The sequence below is a fragment of the Dromaius novaehollandiae genome, chromosome 9 (assembly GCF_036370855.1).
Source record: "Dromaius novaehollandiae isolate bDroNov1 chromosome 9, bDroNov1.hap1, whole genome shotgun sequence".
In the NCBI taxonomy this organism is placed as follows: domain Eukaryota; kingdom Metazoa; phylum Chordata; class Aves; order Casuariiformes; family Dromaiidae; genus Dromaius; species Dromaius novaehollandiae.
In genome coordinates, this window is record NC_088106.1 from 1444160 (window position 1) to 1461982 (window position 17823).

Here is a 17823-nt window from a genome sequence, read left to right on the forward strand (position 1 = left end):
TTGAAACTGAAAGTTTCAAACGTATTTATTTGCAATACGTACTAGCGTTGCGGTCAAAGATGATGCATCTGCAGTGCTGAGGCATAACCTGAGAAGTTTCTCTTTAAATGTCAGGGCTGTAACTTGATAGCTTCTCTAGCCGCAATACCTGCACAACAGGACTTCACAGATGTGTTTACTTTGAAAAACTGCAGCTATTTGGGGCTTTTCCCTATTGGCTCCAATGGCTTCTCTTCTTGTGAGCAGGCTTGTATGGTGCAGAAGGGAAGGGTTTGGTTGTGTAAAAAAATGTATTACCCTATAACAGATGTAGAAGGGATATCTATACTCTGCCTGGACGTACTCCTTGTGTTTAAACTTTTTTTTTTCACATTAGTAATTTTGGTTATCAGCTCTTCTTTCTGGCGATCTATATTTGCTTTCACTACCTTCATTCATATTGGGCTTGAGAAAAAATTTGAAAGGAGAAATTTTGAATTTCCAGTACGAAGCTACTTTCTATTTAACCTGAGTTCATACACCATGTCTAATGTAGGAATCTACTAAACCAAATGAAATGCGTTTTCTTCAACAACACAATTGCACCTGCTGGTCACAGGTCACCTAGCAGAGTTATTAGTGAGATGCATGTAATAATGATAAATGTTATTAATTGTGGAATACCACATTTGGTTCAGTTCGCCACGTGCAGTGTTTTCTTGGTGACATACGCAGCTCGTTGGCAAGACGCTGGGGAGAAGCTAGCACCAGTGGATGTCCGGCTGCGAGGTGTCATTCCTGTGACTATCAAAAGAGACTCCTTTAGAGTGCACAAATTCATGCGATTGTTTGCTTGGTATGCACCCTTCTTCCTCGCTGCAGAAGAGACTGTTCCTGCGCTCTGGTGGTCGAAGAGCCTTTCTTCTCCGTTTGAAACCGCGTCCCACAGCAGGGCCTTGGGCCCAGCAGCCCCGTTTCTCTCTGCCGGTAGTAGGCTTACGTGCTGCTCCTTACCATGATTTGAATCCTGGGCTGTGTAAATGCAAGTTCGATATCCAGAGATCCGCCACAAAAGAGGAAGCAGAAGGTCGGGGCAGTGAGGCACTTGTTTATTCTCTGTATCGACGACTTCCTACTGCAGAGGAGGAAAACGCTGCCTCTGCTTGCCGGCCCGTTGGCAGAAACGGCTTGGGCAGCCTTCGGGTCACGTAGCACCGCACAGCTCAAAGGCAGCCGGCGGCTGCGCGTGCGGAAGAGCAGGTTAGAGCAGGCAGCTTCCCTGCAAGCATCCGCGCTGCCAATGTGGAAGGATCTGTCTAATGAGGTTTGTATTAATCTTAGCCACACGCTATTTTTAATTACATTAGAAAATCTCTCTCCACTTTCAGAGATAGCCCGTAGGGAAAGGCTTGCTTTGGAGGTGCAGCTCGTCCTACCTGACGCTCACCCGATGTTTTCCGGCCTGTGGTGGGAGCCTGAGAGTCTCCAAGGAATAAACCCGAAGCCACAGCAGTCCGAGACGTGAGTGCCCGTTCTTCAGACAGGTCTCACTCTCTTTAAGGCTGTCACAAAATTACGAAAAAAGGGCCTGATTTTGCCATCAGTAAAAGTTGCCAGCCATTCCATTAACGTCAGTGAGGTTCCTTTTATCAACAGGTATCTGTCATAGAAAAGGTGCTGAGTTACAGAAGCTGGTGCCTATGCATCTGAGCACCTAACGTTGGCTAATAAAACTCCCATAAATTATTTAAAATGTTTCTTATAATAGTGATGCTATTACTTCTCTAGTATGTGTAGTGATCATATCAATGACACATGAAATTTTAAAGAACAGACACTTGCTAACTAGAAAATAGGTTATTAATCCAGTTTAGTTAAAATTCTGAAGGATTGCAACTGCTCTAACTTCAATAGGACTAGACCAGCAGATGTTAAGCTCTTTTTTTGTTGCTATGCAGTTAAATTGCAGGAAGAGAATATAAAAAAAAAATCATATGAAATGGTAGCTTATGGTAAGTTTCTGTACTTCATATAGCACCAAGCTGCTATCAGTGTTAACATATTTTGTCATAAGTAAAAATAACTTTTATCCATAGGGGAAAAAATATTGAATTTCATGGGTTTACTTTATATAACTTTATTGTAATAAATGATGTAGTTATAAAAATGCTACCAGGAAAAAAGTCTGCCCCACTGAATTTAGTATTGGTAGTGCTTCATCAGATGTGCCACGCGACTGAGCATGAACGTGGAAGCGGCCCTGGTCAGTTGGCCTGTCGTCAGGAAATTGCTGCTTTCTATGGCATGAGCCATTACAGTAATGATGTTTGTTCTAGTCGCCGCGTTCCTATTTGGTAACTATGGTTTTATGTTTTTTTCAAGTAGCAAATGGAACTTGTGGAAAAGAGAGAGGTGATTACTTTACAAGCTTGCTGTTGGCTTTTCTGTTACCGCTCTTTCTGTGCGCCTCAAGGGGTTTAACGCATGTCCACTCGCAGTGTGCACGTGAGGGCGAGAGCTGCGTCGTGACACGCTGCAGTTTGGGGACTGAAGCAAACAGCGACGGGGATCTAGAGCCTGAAAAGGTTCAGGGTGTTTTTTCTTCCATTTCTACACGTTTTGTCCTAGGTCTGGTTGGTGACTCCTACATGCGGAGACTTCGCTGTCTGTCTCCGTTTTTCATTTCTTCGAATTCTGCTGCTGCGCGTGTTCCATGAGAGTCGGTGACGTGTCGGATGTTTTGCAAACCCAGCTGCAGGAAGCAAGGCGATCTTGATCCACGGGTGTCTGTCAACACCCAGGTCTGGCCTTCGGCTGTTTCCCGCAGATGCCCCCTGCAAGGGCCCCGCTGCAGCCCCGGGGCTCGGAGCAGGGGCTCAAGGAGCGCGGTGCCCAGCCAGGGGACCCAGCAGGCGCGCTGGCGGCCAGGCAGCACCCACGCGCGTGGTGACGGTCCCCACCCGGGACACGCGGCAGCAGCGGGCTTCAGCCCAGGTGGGCGCCCACGGCCTCGCACGGGTGACGCCCGGGCTGGGACCCCGAGGGGCTGCCGGTCCCCCGGGCATCCCCGCTCACGGCCACCCTCCCGCGGGCGGGAAGTCAGGCGAGTTGTGAAACTCGGGCTGAGAAGCAGAAGCTGCCGGCGGGGAGGGTAAGGACGTCACGCAGGTCCGGCAGCTTCCAGCGCGTGGCTGGACGTCGGCTTGCGGGTGAGGAAGCAGCCGCCGCGCAGAGGCACCTTGAGCTACGGTGAACGTCCGTGGGGCTGTGACGGAGAAGGCTGTCGCTGCAGTAAGTTTACAGTAAATTTGTAAGGAACGAGCAATGCCCTCCACAGCCATCTTCATCCTTGGTGCTTTTTTTTTTTAGCACCGGTAGGTAGCTCACTTGAACAACCAACAGAAATTGTCAGGAGCCAAAAGTCAAAATAATAGGAGAGACGAGGCATAAATCAGTTTGAACAATCTGGAAAAGAAGAGCAAGAAGTTTTAACTTCATACTGAGCTAAAAACGTGGGCGAGCACTGGGCCCCCCTAGCAAGGCTGCACCCAAACCGGCCAAGCCCGTGCCCCCCCCACCCCGAGCTGCCCCGCTGGGTGCTGCGGCACCGAGCGTCTCCGGCTGCCTTTCGCGGGTGGCGGAGCAGCCCTTGCGTTTCGTGCTCTTGCCACATACTTTTCCACACTATGCAGGCGTGGAAGCAAAAGCCTGGGCATGGACAGATGAGTGCTGTTTTAAAATTAATTATATAATTTGAATTCTTTAGATAAATGTTCTTATGTAGGATGGAATAGATACAACTACAACTACTACAGAAGGATGTAATGCCTGCCTGTGGGGATATATATATATATATGTATATATATATGTGTGTGTGTGTGTATATATATATATAAACAAATAAGCCAAACCTGTTTGTCTTTAAAGACATTTTTAGAATAGTATCTTAAAGGCTGATTCAGCTCTTAAGCGTGTTCAAATCATGTTGATGATTATAATTTAGTATTGTAGGGCGGCAGAGAATAATTCGGTTGTGGCCAGAGTGACAACAAAAATGGTGCCTTTTTGTTCAAGAGCTCTATTTCCCATGTGAAATAAACACACAGTTTAAGCGTTCACTTACTGATATAATAAACACGTAATTCAATGTGCGTACTCTTACAAACATTTGTGCAGGTGCATAGCACATCTGGCTGATTCTTGTTTTTTGTGTCCTAAATGGGAGCAGAATTTGGAAGGATGTTCTAGCCATAAAACCTTTATTCCTGAAGGTATACGAGCCAAGAACGCCTTGCTGCCAATTTAGGGACAGACTGTCAGCACTGCTGGGAGCTGTAAGGTATGAAAGGAGGGTCTAGGATGGAAAGGGAAAGAATTAAAGTTGTTTCAATATGAGAATCTATAAAGGTGATTTGTTTCATTTGATTAATTCCTCCTGGAGCAGGAAGGGATGTGAGGTTTGCTCGTGCTCACCAATGACACTGTAGTTTCGACAGCTATGAAAATGTAATATGTTTTTAACAGTCATTTGAGAATTGTGAGGAGGAGTCCTCAGGAAGGCGTTACTATTATTCAGGAAGGTGGTATAATAATAATAATAATAGTTATTGTTGTTTATTATTGTTTTTCTGGGTAGGTACCTCAGGAAGGTCTTTCAGGACTCATCTCTCTATTCTTAATCTGATCCTGCCCTGTGCAAGGCAGCTCGGTTTTCTGGGCATGAGTTCCTTCTTCAGCGCAGTAAATATTGCTTCTCTGTAAAGCAGCTACAAAATCAGAGCAAATAACTAGATAACGTCTTGAAGAGCATTTGTTTTAAGCCCATCGTGTAGATAGAGCATAGCTTGTTTATCTAGACCTGGGGGATAAATATGGTAATTACAGGATTCCTAGTGCCAGCATATTTTTCAACATGGGAAGGGAAGTTCTTGCTGCAGATAAGATGTATGTTGCATTTATAGCATGACTTTGTGAAAAGTTAATGTTCCTGGTATAAACACCCAAAATCCTAATTATTCTTTTTAGTAGATGGGAAACGGTAATTTTTGTTTGTTTGTTTGGTTGGGGGTTTTTTGGTAAAAAACCTGGCTTGATCCTTCTGAAATCTTATAGTGGGAGTGATCTGTAGTTAACGATGAAAACATTAAATCATGCTAATGCAAATTTTGCAATTTTCTTTATAACTAGTATCTCGTAACTTTGTAAGTACCATTGCCCATTCGAACAGCACGTTATTACCGAACATAGGCAACAGTTGCAAAATGCAGTTGTGACCAAAGCCTGCACTGGTGGCAGAGCCAGATCAAAACCCAATAAAATTAATTTCATATGCATTAAAGATTAATCACAACCATTAAAACAAAATCCTGTAGTAGCCAATATGCCCACATTAGGTTTCAGCGCTGCAGTGAGATTTCGTGAGGTGAGGGCTACCTCGACCAGCTTGCAAGCTATAAATGCCCAGGCCCAGGAGCCCTGGCTTTGGCTGCGAGGTGCTTGGCATGCACGCGTGCACCAGAAATAATAGATCGTTGTTAGTGTTTAACAAAGAAGCCGCAGAAAGCTGTGAAGCATAAGTAGTTTTTAATGAAAAGCTCTTTTGCAGGTGTGTGCATTTAGATTTGTGTTGTAAAAATGGTTAATTTTAGCACGGAGCTTCAGAGGATCAGGTTCTTAGAAGAGAGAAGAATGGCTTTCTTGTTTTTCCTGTGCTTTTAAATCAACGTGAACCAAATTCATCCTTTCGTTCTCACTAACATACTCCAGGTCACAAATTCACAAAGCTGCATTTATCATTACTTCATCGGCACATTTAATCATTCTCATTGTGTCAGCAATAATGTTCATGAATATTCATTATAGATTATATTTAGATCTCAGATATAACTTCCTCTCTGTCAGCTTAAGAAAAATAAGAGCTGACATCAACCAAGAAATTCTGCATGGTACATTTGCAGTAATTTATTTACTTACCAGCTATATTACCACAACTGTAATCACTTTCTCTCCATTTTGTCACACATGGAGAGGTTTTTTTATGAAATAAAGTGTGACTAAGAATGTGTTATTCCATAGAGGTCATTTCCATCAAAGTTAATGGCACCAACTTCACTCTGTTGAAAACTAGAAATAAACAATTGTTTTTTGGAATGGGCACTGTGACAAAAGGCAGTACTTTAATGACTGGAAGGACTGTTCATACATTGCTTGCATCCACCAGTAAGCATCGCCATGAATTAAGAGGCAACAGATAAAAAGAAAATAACACCACACTGCATTTGAAGAGACTTTTGAATAGAGTTAGGAAGCACCAGGAAAGCTAAGGGGGAATGGTAATTTAGGTTGCCTTCCAACTGTTTCTCTTCTCTTTTCTTTCTTTTTCATATTGTTAGGACAGACTGGGATGCAGAAAGCATCTGGCCTGGGTGAGTACCAAGGATCTTTATGAGGATTTTAAATGAGAAGAAGGAGATCTGGTGTGTTTGCTCACGTTGGAATGGAGAAAGCTTTGGCGACAGAAGTAGGAGAAAGAAAAGAATAGGACTGGTGCAGGCACCAGTGTTAGCGTTTTAAGTCCCTTAGATGAGCTCGGCTGGATTTCTCTCCACAGCTGCTGCCCAATGTTTTCTTTTGGGACTCTTCCTGGAGCAAAATGCAAAACCTGCTTCCTGTATAAGTGGAATTAGGAACCGCAGAAAAAGAAACTAGAAGTATTTGCATGACCCAACTAAGCAAGCAACATCCTGGACTCTTCCTTCCTTCCTCCAAAGTCGGCATTGCAGTAGACAGTTTCATCCGTCAAAGTTAGCATCTTTTGGGTGCAGGTACAAATGGTTCTTTTTTAAAGGGTTGAACAGGGCTTTCTCTTTTAAAACATTCCCAAAGGAGGAAGTGGCATAGATGACCTGGAGTCCAGGCAAAACATTGATTTTTCAAGTAAAATAAGGATCAGTAGCATGTAATATTTGCCTTTGCAAATAGTGTGCATTGTGACTTTGACCCTGAAAAGTCTGAAACAGTTTTGAAAATCAAGATTGTAAATACTTTTGGAAACTGTATTTCGCAGCACTACTTATTATGATGGTTTGCAACATTTAGAGATTAAGGCAGTATGTAAAACCAATATATTCTGAGATTTTTCATGTCAAATATTATTTCCGATTTCACATACTTTTTCCAAAATTCCGTACCTGGTGCCTGTTGCTTTGTGTCTCTTCTCACAGTCATTTATAATGTTTTCTTCTTTTTAATGTATTCGTTGCAGATACTGTATGCCAGCAGTTGGATTTATGGACCATCTAAGACACAGGAAAACAAGTGAACACTTCATTGACCGTTTTCCCCGAGACTAGCTTTTGTTTAATCCCAGGAAATATTTCCTATTTAATATTATAACAATATTTAATATCATAGAGTCATAGGATAACTGATGTTGGAAGGCACCTGGGGAGATCATCTAATCCAATCTCCTGCTCAAAGCAGGGTCAGTTACGAGGTCAGACCAATATATCAGCTGTAGCTATTAATGGCAAGTCTGATTTCACTCTGTCTGAAGAATTCTAGGCATGAACATATACAGGCCAAATAAAAATCCCTGTTAGGACCCATCCGTTCAACATGCAAGAGGACAATGAATTATAAATCTGAAGTAAGTAGAGCCTAGTCCTTCTATATGGGAAGTTTAACAGAGAACATTCATGCTATATACATCACTAAAGTCAGAAAACACAGGAGCGGGGAAGAGTTGGCAATGATCAAATTAAACTGGAGATATATGGTGAAGCAACAAACCTTTCCATATGCACCAAAGCACTGAGCTTTGCACTTGCTTTTAACAGAACAGGGTCTAAGAATCAGGCTGTGCTGCCGCTCAAGCTTCACTCGGTGCTGTAAAACGCACCCAACAAATGAGATCTTCATGCTCTCCTGTGGCTGAAAGGCAGCATTGCAGCAGGCTTGTTTGGACTTAAAGCCAAAACAGAGAGATAAAGTTTGGTAATCTCACAAATGTATTTTTAAAATCCGTGCAGTTGAACGCAACTGGAGAACTATAAATGGTTGCATGCAGCCATTGCTGTACAATTAATATACGTGATTTTGCTGCAGTTCCCTGGTTCTGGAGGTGCTCTCCCAATTATAACCCCCTGTTAAATCAGAAAAATGGCCTTCTCCTTTAACAAATGTTAATAACGTTTCAAGGAGGCACCGCACTTGCAGCCCTTCCCTTGGGCGGGGAGCAGGGCAAGGACTGCGCCCCAGGGATCCTCCCTTCTTTCGGTGAGGGAGGAGTAGCGTTTGCAGTGGGTGGTCTCGCACGAGCCCGGGGCGATGTGTCGGAGGAAACTGGGGAAAGAGCGGAACGGGGGGCCGCAGGGAGTGTCAAGGCCAGGCTTGAACAGGGCTTGTGCCCGAGCCTCCGGAGGGGCGGCACGGCGGTAGAGCTGAGAGGGGCTCTGGTCGCTTCAGGGCGACGTGGGAGCGGCGTGCCGGCCCAAGGCCACCTCTTTCCAGCAGCACGTCCAGGGAAAGCCTGGGCACGGCTGTGGAATTTGGAGTGCGTCTCCATCTCCTGCGTTTGGAAGTTTTTGTAGATGTTTTGGAGGAGGATGAATTACCCAAAAGGCCAAGGAAACTGGAGCAGCAGTAAACTGAGCTCTTACCTTATCCATGCTTCAGTTCTCACATGTGTAAATTGGAAGTAGTGGTGCAGAGCATCCTTAGAGTGCTTTTGAGTTTTACTGACTGACTATTTTACTCTGCAAAGGAGCCTGTGGTGACTGTCACTTCTTAGTACGGTGTCTTACAAAACCTGTTGCATCTCAACAGCGCTCCTACTTCGTAGTCTTGTTATAGCATGCAGCAGATCTACTAGAGGTAACAGCTGATGGTCTTCATTTTGTAACTTGTGGGTAGAGATTTATCTGCAGTAGTTTATGCACTGTAGACCTGTAGTCCCTTCCTTTAAAAATGAAATTTATGATGCAGCTGTCTTACTGAAAAATATGAAAGCAGACTTAAAACGGGCATGGTCTGCAAGGCAGCACATGGCAAGCTCTGGTGGTTCCTTCTCCCCGTGGCACACAAGTTTGAGAAACAGCCTCTCTGACAGCAATGCAATATGCATTCATGTGACTAGAACTGAGAAACACAGATGAGCTGATTTAGCTTTTAAATATTTCACGTGATGATTGTTTAATTAGAATTACAATCTGGACATAGTTAGCCTGTTTCTGAGTATTGACTCAGAAGTCCTTGGTTAGACCTTCATTGTGAGATCTCGATTAACATATTAGTTTTTACCCTGATCATTCAAAACTGTGCCCATCGCAGTTTTTGTATTGCTTAGCCAGTCTGTCTGTCCTTTGCCTGAAGTTGAATAATATACTAATGGCAAAAACACATTAGTGTTTGCTGTCGCTTTGTCCCATTTATCCTACTGTTTTTGTTTCTGATACTGGTAAAGGAGACCTTTTTCTTCCTTAGACTTCATAAAAGTCTTTTCTGTTCAGTTTAGCAGTTCCTAGACAAAACCCAGACATCTCGGATAATTTTATGACCTATTTCACCCTGGTTCCTTTCACTTTCTGAGATAATCCTAGTTAATACATTTGATTTAGTGGCTATCCCTAAAATCCCCATCTACTTCTATCTCTCCAAACTAACTAGTGAAAAGTCTGAATACTAGACATTTCTTTACTACTGCGCTCCTGGTCTTTTCATTAAACACATCAAAAATAGAACAAAAAGGAGTCCTTGTGGCGATTATCTTGAAAAGGACGAAATAATCTGCAGCATTCAAACAGAGGAACGTGTAAGCTGCTTTCCCAAAAGGCTGACGTTCCAAAAGAAATTTCCTCTTCCCACCAAGGTTACTCAGTGCAGATCTACCTTTTGTTTTGTTTTGTTTTCAAAGCTATTTTATCTTTCAGTGAGCTAGCTGCATCTCACTTTACAAGCTGAATGCGTAATTCTGTAAAAACCATCTTAACAAAGCGGCACTGCTCGCCACATCCCTTGGTACGGTCTTGCTCTCCAGCATGGCTGCACCTAGGAGGCTTGCGGCTTTGTTTTGTGTATCCTAGTTGGGATGAGTTTAAAACTTCTGTGTCAAAATTACGTATGCATTCTCATTCTGTGTGTAATTCTTCTCTGAGTACTATACAGATAAATTTAAGTAAAAAAAAACCAAAAACAAAAAAACCCCAACCTGTGTTCATAGATATATTTTGTATGAGCAAATAGGGAAAGTCTGGTTTGGGTTATTCGTTCTGTGCTGCAGCAGGCTGGGCTGAATGCAGCCGTGGTCTCCCCTTCGCAGGCCGCCCGAGCGCGCTGGGAACGATTCGGGCAGGTGGTGAAGCGCAAGGGTAATTCTTCGTTCTGTCCGTGGCAGGGCTGGTCCTGTGAGCTGTTACTTGCATATGGCAAAAAGGCGAGGCGGGACCCTTCCCGGGTGTAGCTGTACCCTGCACCCGTCCCAGCACAGGCGTCAGCCGGCAGCGGCCGAGGTCTGCCAAGCCCAGGGCAGCCGGTCCGCGGCCTTCGGTTGGGCTTTTCCGTAGGTGACCTGCGCCCGGTTGGGCAGTTCGGGAGCTGGTGTCTTCCGAGCATTCGCGGCGTCGGCGGGGGGACATCTGCCCTCGCGGCAGCGGTGCAGATCGCTGGGTGCAACGGCCGGGTCGTGGTTGCAGGAGCCTGCGGCGGGGGTAAGCGAGGGCGGGAGCTCTGCGTAGGAAGTGTGGACGCAGCGCAGGTTGCGTGGGCTCTGGCCGCTCTCACCTGAGATTTGGACAAACAGCCTGCTGCAGCCGGAACCGGTCCCTGGCAGCGGCTGTGCTGCTGACGTCGGGGGCAACGGTGCAGCGTTTCCGACTCGCAGCTGCAGTTGCTTGGCGGGAGGAGCGGGGACGGTCCGTTGCAGGGTAGGGGCTGGCCTGGTGGCCGAGGTGGCAGGAATTTGAGGATGAACCGGTGTGACGCAGCAGTCGCTGCGTGTGCCAGCCTGCGAGGACGGCGGTAAAGGCCGTAGCTCTTCTCCCTCCGTGGCTGGCCACGCTACAGCGTCTCGTGAGGCTTTCGAGTGACGTGTCTAGCTTTATGGTAGCAGGACACACCAGCCTTTCCCATATTTGGCCAAAAGGGCCGTGTCGTGCGCTCCCGGGGCACGCTGGCACAAACGCACGCTGGAAGCGTGTTTGCAGGGTTTTGGTTCTATTCCAGTTTTGAGTTTTTTTCTTTCGTTTTGCTTTGTCTTCCTTCATTTTGGGTGGGGACAGAAAACAGCCTCCAGAAGAACAGGAATTCAGCTGTGAGTCAGATTGAAACTAGTCCAAGTATGCCTTAATGACAGTAAGTGATCTAAAAATAAATGTTCTTTGGAATGAGTAATGCTGGCTATAGCAAGGAGGCAGTTCTGCAAAACTCGAGACTGTAAGTCTCCAAAACGAGAAGGGTGTGGTCCTGATCTGAAAGCGCCGCGTGGTTTACGGAGTCAGATACAGAACCCAAGTCCTTGGGCTAGTCTTAATTAATGTATTCGGGTGTGCTACACGCGTCAGTTTGAGACATGGAGAAACGTTTTTTGCTGTTTCGGTAGAGCTCTGATTCAGGGTGCGGGGAGCTGCGGGGAGTAGATGGCACCTTTCGAGGGAAGTCGGAGCTTGACACCAAAATCGTTGGTCATAGCAGCTGGCTGAAATGTGTATGAACATCTTTTCCCCCCTCAAAAGCATAAGCAGGCCTCAGTTTCTCTACAGTTACCATTCCTGAGAGTGAAGGCGTAGCGGTGTCCTGAGGCACGGGACAGGGCTGCAAGTGGCACTGGGGGCTGCAGAGAGGCTGAGGAGGGAGTGACATCAGGCACAGGCTGTTTTTTATGCTCAGTCTCTTCTTCTCTTCTCTTTCTCTCCACGTCCCCTCGGAAAAGATGGGCCGGGCAAGCGCGTCCTCTGCCATGCCTAGCTTGTGGGGCACCGTGTCTTGCCGCGATGTTGCCGGTGTGCAGCGGGATTTGTTTTCTGCGGTTTTTATTCCACTGCCTTTTGCCCTTGCTTAACTTGACGGCTTTTTCTTTGGCTCCCCCTGATCTATAGGCACCTAACACATTCGTTAAACAGACCCATCTGGACTGAAGGAGGTGGAGTGCACAGGAGATTGCTGTGTCTACCTACTCGTTTTTATCCTAATATTTTGAACAGCTGGGCTCAATTTTCCAGGATGGCACAATAATAAGAAATTAGTCTGCAAACTAAGAGAAAAATGAACATGGATAAAAATTAGGCACTCAACAAGCAAAGCAGCCACCTCTTAAGAGTGGGGACAATTTACCTGTTTTTAAATTAGTACTTTATTGGAAATTTCAAGGTTTCTGCATAGCTTAATTAAGTTAATAAAATCCTATTAAAAGCAGCAAACGGTGCAAATTATATTCTGAGGTGTTGGCTGCGCGTGGCCTGCTGCAGATGCGTCTGCGTTTCTGTGCCGATGCCGTTGGAGGAAGCAGCGGCCGGCGCGGCTCCGACCCGCGGCACGGCAGGCCCCGGAGGCACCCCCGGGAATGGCCCAGGCCCGCTCCGGCGGGTCTGCCCGGCACGCTGCCCAGCACTGCGTCCCGCCGGGCTGGGAATTCCCGCAGGGATGGAGGTTGTACAGCCTCTCCGGGCCGCCCGTGCTGGTGCTTGGCCACCCTCGCCGTGAAAAGGCCTTTTCTCGTGGTTAGCCTGTGTTTCGGTCTGTGCCCCTTGCCGCTGGTCCGGCAGCGCTGCTCTCCGCGCGCGGGACCGCCGTCCCGCTCTGCAAGTCTTCCGTGCCCCTGTGCTGACGCTACGCTGCATGCAAAGTCACACCAATATAGCCCTAATAATACGGTTTGCACAGCTGGACCGTTTCAGATTTTTTAACCGGTGATGTTGACTGAGATACAGATATTCAATTGCCTTTTGCTTGTTTTCAGTTTGGCTTCCATTTACTGAAAATGTTTAAACCAGCTAATCTTCCTGAAGCCCAGGAGGAGCCTGTTTCTTTAGGAGTCTGTAGCCCGGCCAGAAGCACTCTTCTACTTGTTTAAACTTTCTCACATCAATAATGCCACCAAGATCTATGGGCCACGCATGAAGAGTGCAGTAAAACACATACTGAAATGCTTACGTTTTTACATACTTGTTCAAAGCAAGTTTATATCAAGCAATTAGCAACATAAGGGCATGACAGAAATGCATGAAGACTTTCACCCTGAAGGTAATATGTTGCATGTGATTAATGTCATCAGCAAGGTGACTGTTAGACTATTCTTAATATTCTTAATTCTTTTTACTTTTCCATGTCTTATCTTGATTCTTAGGTACTGAAGTGAAGCCAGACATTTAACTCTTGATTCAAGTTGTCTTTGGCTTAGCCATTCCTGTGCTGTCACTTGGCTTTTTGATGTATTCACATAAGACTTGCCAGCCAGAAAGTCTCATGAATAGCCTTTCAGCTGAAATAATTAAGTCTTTTGATAAATAAAATCAGTTCAACAGCTTGCATGCTAACTTTTGAAATAAAATCTGTGCTCCCAGCTACTGTAAGGTTTGAGCTTATGATTTTTTTTTCTTCCTCCCTAGAAACATGCTTTGTTAAAGTGAGTGTCATTGGGAAGCAGAGGAAGTGTTCCACCTGCTGCTGGTTTGATTCGTTCTTTCTGATGAGAAGGATGAAGATTGTGTCTGACAGAGCCAAACTTAAAAAAAAAAAAAAAAAAAGCAGAAAAAAAGCTTTGATGCAATGCAGTTCAGGTGCTGCTTTTCCATCCGCCTGCCCACTTAATTGCCTGGGTGGGAGGGGAGCCCAGCAGCCAGGTGTTGCGGCCCATGGTGCGTCAGCAAGAAGGCCCGGAGGAGGGAGGATCAGCCTTTCCGAATGACGGGGATTGGGGCTTCCAACCTGCTCGCGAGTTGGCGGAGTAAACCAAACCCAGGTGATTCACGAGCCGCAGGTTCCCAATGAAGCGGCGTGGTGATTGCTCGGGGGGATTAGATGGGAGCCCCCCACGGCGCTGGCTCTCCCCCACGAAGTCTCCTCGTCCTCGAAGCCCCTCTGGAAGCCGCGGTCAACGTGTGGGTCGTCGTCACCCCCCGGTCGTGCTGCCTGGCTGCTGAGCGCCTGCGAGAAACGGGCGCCGAAAGCCGTATTCTGCAAAGCCTGTGATTCCTCTGGGTTGGTTTATCTCGGACTCTTCCCTAGGGAGGCTGATGCTGGCCCGGCTGCGCTCTGGCGTGTCCGGGCTGGTGGGTGGTGGTCAGGAGCTGGGGGCTCTGGGGACGGCGGAAAAGCCCCTTCCCGCGGGAGCGTGCTGGGACGGCGCAGGGGACGCTGGCGCCCAGCGGGGAGGTGGCTGGTGCCTGTGATCGTGAAACCCGAAGGCATGAATGAAATAACAGTGCTCAAATGCCTGTTTCTAACAAAATAACAAACTGTAGAGAGGAGTGTTACTGCTGAATGTGGCGTTTCTTAGGAAGGCAGTGATATTCTGGAGGGACACGGCTCATATGAGCGTTTTGTGTGTCTTTTACTAGCGCTGTACACCATCAGGTTAAAATATCTTGTTACTACCGAGAAACAAAGTAACTCAGTCTTGTTTGTTGAATGATATAAATACTATATTCAGTATTTTTACAGAAATGTGAAAGAGAACTGGCCTTTGAGCAGATAAAATGCTCTTTTAATATAAACTGGGAAGATTCTGAAATGCAGTGCAATGGAAGCAGAAATCACAAGGGTGATAAAGGGTCACTTCTGGAGCAATAATCAAATATTGCAGCATGCACATCATGTTTTTCGTAACAATTTAAATCAAAGAACAAGAGGTAACAAAATGAGACTTTTTTAAAAAAAAAAAAAGGAGAAAATGTTCTTTCAGATGGCTTTATTAGTCCAGTTTATAGGAATATAGAATGTGATGGTGCCTTGCAGACATGTTTTGCTGGTTGCATTAGGATTTTTGATATATCAGTCTTGCGCGTTAGCTCGGACTGTTCCTAAAGGCGCGTTGCCCTTACCGCCTTACCGAGACAAACGTGCTGGAAGCTGTGAGGCCGTTAGTCTTCGCACTCTGCATCAAAACATTAAGCAATTTTAAATAAAATGGGCTTGTACTGAATGAAGAGGACTAGAAATTAATGATCCCTGCTGAATGGCCTGTGCCTCCCAGCAGTGAAGAACTGGTGAAGAACATCAGAAACGGCAAATACGCAGCCCATGCAACCCGGAGGCACGAGGCTCAGCGAAGGTGCTGTTGGGTCCTTTCCTTCCCCGCTGCTGCGACGAGCAAAATCCCGGTGCGGTGCTGGTGCAGGTGCAGCAGCCGTGGGAGCTCAGCTCTGCCTGCCTCGCCCTCCTTGCGCCTCGGGGCGGATTAGCTTGCCTGCAGCGCATGCGTCCGTCTTGCTGCAGCGGAGCTGCGTGCAGACGTGTTACCTGGCAAAGGCGCGCTGCGGCGTACGCTGCTCTTTGACTGAGAGAGACGGGAGGGATGGTAGGAGGAACGGCGTTTGAGACAAAATTTTACTGCTCTGGCCCACTAGTATCTTCTGCTATACTAAATTTCTTCAGAGTCATTACACCTAGCCACAAAAAGCTATTAATGTGATGAATTACTATAACTTGACTAAGTAGTAAGTAGTAGATTTGCAAGCTTTCAGCAATTTTTGGCATGGTTAACCTCTCTGTTGATGGAGCAAAATGCAAATGCAGACACTTACAAACTGGCTGTTCAGTGGTATTTGCTTCCCAGCCTTTCTGTTGATACTGCCTGCGCAGTATTTGTGCAAATCTGCGACTGGGCTAAGAGAACTTCAGACAAACGGCGCAGTGCTTGAAGACTTAGCAATGAAGGTAGGGCAAGCAGTGTTAAAATACTGGTGGTTTCCTGTTTCTTCTGCGCAGCAGGGGCAATTCAAAGACTTGGCAAAACGTCTGTGCCGCAAGCAGGAGAAGGGCAGAGGAGAATGCCCTGAGAAAACCACGCAGCGCCTACTTTAATTGTGATCGGAAAAATCATCAAGATAACCTAGATCTTGGTAATCGCTTGTGTTGTAACTTCAGAATAAAAGATCAAAACTACTCTTGCATGTTCTCTGTTGGCAGGTGCTTAATTTGCTAACTTGAGTAATGCTTCCTATTTGTGATGCTGAGAACTGAAAAAGCTAAGCTTAAAAATGATTCTAATTCTTAAGTGTCCAGATTTGAGTTATAAGGACTGATGATAAATGACTGCTCAGATCAAGCAAAGAGGCTGATTATGTGCTGATTGCTTGGCTGCTTCTGGGGTGAGAAGAAGCTGGAGCAGCTGTGCAAATGCAGCTTTTGTGGAAGTAAAAGACACAATACTGAGTTATGGCAAAAGGATGCCAAAAGTACTTTTTAATCTGAAAAATAGTATTTCTAATAGGGTTAAAGGTGACTTAAACTTGTAAATTTTAGTTCAGTACAGAATTCTGCACTCTTCAGCATTCTTAAAATTTAGGAAGAAAAAAATACTTCAGCTGAGTACTTCTTGAAGAGTTGGGCTTTTCTTCATTAGGTGGGGTTACATGCTGAAACCAACTGCTCCATTAAGGGATACTTTGCAGTAGTGTTCAATATAAAAAAGATCTTAGAATTGTGTTCCTTCTAAAATGTAAATATCACAGAAAAGCAAAGCTCCCCTTTCTGAAAATAATGCTTTCTAATCTAACTTCTTAGATGCTCTGACAGCGGTGTTTATAAACCTGCCTGTAGCTCTGCAGTCCTCTGGATATTGTTATCCTCATTCTGCGAAGAGGTAAAACGAGGCAAGATCCAGTCGGGCGACTACTGCAGAGAAGAGACTCCTGCTCCGTCCTCGCCAGCTGCTAAGCAGGTATTTCCCGGCAAATGCCCCGGTGCCGCTCCAGACTGCCCTGGTGCAAAGGGCTTTGGCAGGCGCCGTGGGTGGTGCTTGGGTCAAGGGGGGCCCGAGCTCGCCCGGGTGAGCTGCAGCCGCAGCAGCAAGGATGCGTTTAGGTCTCCTTGCTGATCCTTGCTATTTGCCTGCTGTGCAGTGGTAATCATGTCACCGACTCCCTTCTTGCCTCTCCAGTCTTCCCAAGGCTTGTTCCAGTTTGGAAGCTGAACCTTGGTCTGGAAGGCAGAAAAGATTGCTTTCCTCAATTCTGTAATCCACCTTCTCGTTAAGTTAAATGGAAACAGGACAAAGTCTTCAATTATTTTGCTTTCTGCAGCTGTGTCAAATGTTTTGTGCATTACACTTCCTACACAAGCATGGGCTGCTCTGCCTATTTGTTAGGAAAATAGTAATAAAAAAAATCAAGAAAATCTTTTTGTGTACCTGAGCATCTTAAAAATTAAAGGTGCTTCCTGACAGAAGAAAACAGTTGCTATTGTTCTTGCAATGCACCCAGAGGAAAATCAGTTTATTAAGCACCTGAAAATGGACGGATGACATTTTCTGCAGAAAACCAGTCAAGGTTTTGTTAGTAGGCTTGTTGGGATTAGATAAATGTGAGTCTGTTGGCACAAACTTTCAGTATCTGTTGTGCCCTAACAAATTGTTATATGTCACTAAAGCCCATGACTTTGTTGCAAAGAATATTGGATTCCAGTAGGATCAAAGTCACGTAAGAGCCAGGGCTCGCCTCGTCTGTGTAGCCCAATGTACGATCTTTCCTGTGCTAGAAAAACCAAGTTTGCTGAACTGCAGTTTCGGTTTGGTGAAACAAATGGTGATGTGCCCGGGGAGGGAACGCAAACTCTGCCTCTCCGCCAGCGAATGACCCCGGTGCTGCTGCGTTTCCCCGTCCCGAGGAGCCGGTGGGTAAAAGCAGTAAG

The 17823-nt window shown here is 45.9% G+C and overlaps 2 long non-coding RNA genes across 2 annotated transcripts in view; one reads left to right on the top strand and one right to left on the bottom strand.

The window, feature by feature from the left end:
* Positions 1 to 1163: 1163 nt before the first annotated feature.
* On the bottom strand, positions 1164 to 10742 carry LOC135329147 (uncharacterized). Its single transcript, XR_010390384.1, has 3 exons — positions 8640 to 10742; positions 7170 to 7277; positions 1164 to 3444 (listed from the first exon to the last, which is right to left on the bottom strand). It is a non-coding gene; the product is annotated as an uncharacterized LOC135329147 (long non-coding RNA).
* A 448-nt stretch (positions 10743 to 11190) lies between these two features.
* The window catches only part of LOC112981350 (uncharacterized), a 28133-nt gene continuing 21500 nt past the window's right edge, over positions 11191 to 17823 (top strand). Inside the window, exons 1-2 of the long non-coding RNA XR_010390383.1 lie at positions 11191 to 11328; positions 13581 to 16855. This is a non-coding gene — a long non-coding RNA (uncharacterized LOC112981350). The remainder of the gene's footprint in view (positions 11329 to 13580; positions 16856 to 17823) is intronic.